The sequence below is a fragment of the Schistocerca cancellata genome, chromosome 6, assembly GCF_023864275.1.
Source record: "Schistocerca cancellata isolate TAMUIC-IGC-003103 chromosome 6, iqSchCanc2.1, whole genome shotgun sequence".
In the NCBI taxonomy this organism is placed as follows: Eukaryota; Metazoa; Arthropoda; class Insecta; order Orthoptera; family Acrididae; genus Schistocerca; species Schistocerca cancellata.
In genome coordinates this window covers 31,299,012-31,302,573 of record NC_064631.1, presented here as the reverse complement: position 1 = coordinate 31,302,573, position 3,562 = coordinate 31,299,012, and positions in this window count along the sequence as shown.

Here is a 3,562-nt window from a genome sequence, read left to right as displayed (position 1 = left end):
ATGGCAAGCCGTTCCACAGGACTACATCCAGCATGTCTACGATCGTCTCCATGGGAGAATAGCAGCCTGCATTGCTGCGAAAGGTGGATATACACTGTACTAGTGCCGACATTGTGCATGCTCTGTTGCCTGTGTCTATGTGCCTGTGGTTCTGTCAGTGTGATCATGTGATGTATCTGACCCCAGGAGTTTGTCAATAAAGTTTCCCCGTCCTGGGACAATGAATTCACGGTGTTCTTATTTCAATTTCCAGGAGTGTATTTAATAAACTGTGTACAAAGGGAACGGTAGGAGAAGGGGTCGCATTTACATTGTGAGTCGAGGATGTGGTTCTTGTTGACGTTAATAATGATGAAAGGTATGAAGGGATTCGTCTGTAAATACCGAAGTGAAAGAGCAGTTACTGAGACCTTTATTTACAAAACATTCTACAGGAGGAAGAGTACATGCCAAACAAATGTCGTAGTTAACTCAGTCCGCAGCTCGTGGTCGTGCGGTAGCGTTCTCGCTTCCCGCGCTCGGGTTCCCGGGTTAGATTCCCGGCAGGGTCAGGGATTTTCTCTGCCTCGTGATGACTGGGTGTTGTGTGATGTCCTCAGGTTAGTTAGGTTTAATTAGTTCCAAGTTCTAGGGGACTGATGACCACAGATGTTAAGTCCCATAGTGCTCAGAGCCAGCCATTTTTGTGGTTAACTCACTCTTACACTGAAGATGAGTAGAAATCGTAGAACAAAATCCGTGTATTACAAATAGCTGCTTAAACTGAGCGACAAAGTGTGTGCGTATGGGAAGGACACACACTGGTAAGTAATTCACTAGGTAACTCAAGAAAGTTGAGTTCACAGTTTCGCATCGAAAATAATGATTGCGTTTTTAATGTGATATTATGAAAATAAATGCAGGAACCCAAATAATGTTTCAAAAACATCAATACCAACAATCTTCTGGGAGTAAAGCACTGACTCAGTCCGTGTTACTATATCGAAGAGAGGCTGTTTACACCTTCTACAGACTAGGCGCCGTCGGGGCTGCAACAGTTTCCTGGGAAAAAATTAACCGTAGCAGATTTAATTGAAAATAGCAGTACTGTATAGGATTATGTGTTTGAGACTGTCATATTTTTTAAACGCTTGAAATAATACTACACTGACAGGGAACTGTGTGTTATTTTATCGATATTGGATCTTGCAAACTCTGCGGTCGTTAATAATTTTGGGGAATAAGACAACCAAACACAGATACTTTTAATATGTATTATTTCGTTATCATCATTAGTTTTGGACTAAAACTCCCATCTTCAAATGGCTAGCGTTTTCAGTCGCATTGATGATTTGGTCAGCAGCATGTCGTCTGCAACTGCACTGGATAAGATTATTTGAATATTTAGATTCAATTTATATGTCGTTTCATCAATAAAAACATGCTTATTTAGATACATGCATTTATTTAGATACAAGGTGAAACAGTTGTATTCACTTACATATATTCAAGTGACTAGTGATTTTATTTCTTTTGGTTATCCAGAAAGATGTACGCGCACATATAGTAAATAAATCACTGACGCACACTTCACACTATTCACAATGTCAGTTTGAGCGCCTCTTATGTGCTTTACACTCGGTGTTTTTGTTTACAATGCAAAGAGCATCCATTAGGCAAAGATATAATGATAAAATTAATTTTCTATTGACCAAAGGGGTAAACTAAGCATATAGTTGTTTCAGATTTGTGAGACGCAACGTGTTAACAACAGAACTCTAAATATGAATTTGTTATTAAAGGAAATTTGATATTAAAGGAAATTATTGTTATTAAAAGATCCCATGAACCATAGACCTTGCCGTTGGTGGGGAGGATCGCGTGCCTCAGTGATGCAGATAGCCGTACCGTAGGTGCAGCCACAACGGAGGGGTATCTGTTGAGAGGTCAGACAAACGTGTGGTTCCTGAAGAGGGGCAGCAGCGTTTTCAGTAGTTGCAGGGGCAACAGTCTGGATGATTGACTGATCTGGTCTTGTAACACTAACCAAAACGGCCTTGCTGTGCTGTTACTGCGAACGGCTGAAAGCAAGGGGAAACTACAGCCATAATTTTTCCCGAGGGCATGCAGCTTTACTGGTTAAATGATGATGGTGTCCTCTTGGGTAAAATATTCCGGAGGTACAATAGTCCCCCATTCGGATCTCCGGGCGGGGACTACTCAAGAGGAAGTCGTTATCAGGAGAAAGGAAACTGGCGTTCTACGGATCGGAGCGTGGAATGTCAGATCACTTAATCGGGCAGGTAGGTTAGAAAATTTAAAAAGGGAAATGGATAGGTTAAAGTTAGATATAGTGGGAATTAGTGAAGTTCGGTGGCAGGAGGAACAAGACTTTTGGTCAGGTGAATACAGGGTTATAAATACAAAAACAAATAGGGGTAATGCAGGAGTAGGTTTAATGATGAATAAAAAAATAGGAGTGCGGGTAAGCTACAACAAACAGCATAGTGAACGCATTATTGTGGCCAAGATAGACACGAAGCCCACGCCTACTACATTAGTACAAGTTTATATGCCAACTAGCACTGCAGATAAACGAAGAAATTCAAGAAATGTATGATGAGATAAAAGAAATTATTCAGACAGTGAAGGGAGACGAAAATTTAATAACCATGGGTGACTGGAATTCGATAGTAGGAAAAGGAAGAGAAGGAAACGTAGTAAGTGAATATGGATTGGGGCTAAGAAATGAAAAAGGAAGCCGCCTGGTAGAACTTTGCACAGAGCATAACTTAAACATAGCTAACACTTGGTTCAAGAATCATAAAAGAAGATTGTATACATGGAAGAAGCCTGGAGATACTGACAGGTTTCAGACAGATTATATAATGGCAAGACAGAGATTTAGGAACCAGGTTTTATATTGTAAGACATTTCCAGGGGCAGATGTGGACTCTGACCGCAATCTATTGGTTATGAACTGTAGGTTAAAACTGAAGAAACTGCAAAAACGTGGGAATTTATGGAGATGGGACCTGGATAAACTGAAAGAACCAGAGGTTGTAGAGAGTTTCAGAGAGAGCATTAGGGAACGATTGACAACAATGGGGGAAAGAAATACAGTAGAAGAAGAATGAGTAGCTTTGAGGGATGAAATAGTGAAGGCAGCAAAGGATCAAGTAGGTAAAAAGACGAAGGCTAGTAGAAATTCTTGGGTGAGAGAAGAAATATTGAATTTAATTGATGAAAGTAGAAAATATAAAAATGCAGTAAATGGAGCAGGCAAAAAGGAATACAAAAGTCTCAAAAATGAGATCGACAGGAAGTGCCAAATGCCTAAGCAGGCATGACTAGAGGACAAATGTAAGGATGTAGAGGCTTATCTCACTGGGGGTAAATTACAGGAAAATTAAAGAGACCTTTGGAGAAAAGAGAACCACTTGCATGAATATCAAGAGCTCAGATGGAAACCCAGTTGTAAGCAAAGAAGGGAAAGCAGAACGGTGGAAGAAGTATATAGAGTGTCTGTACAAGGGCGATGTACTTCAGAGCAATATTATGTAAATGGAGGAGGATGTCGATG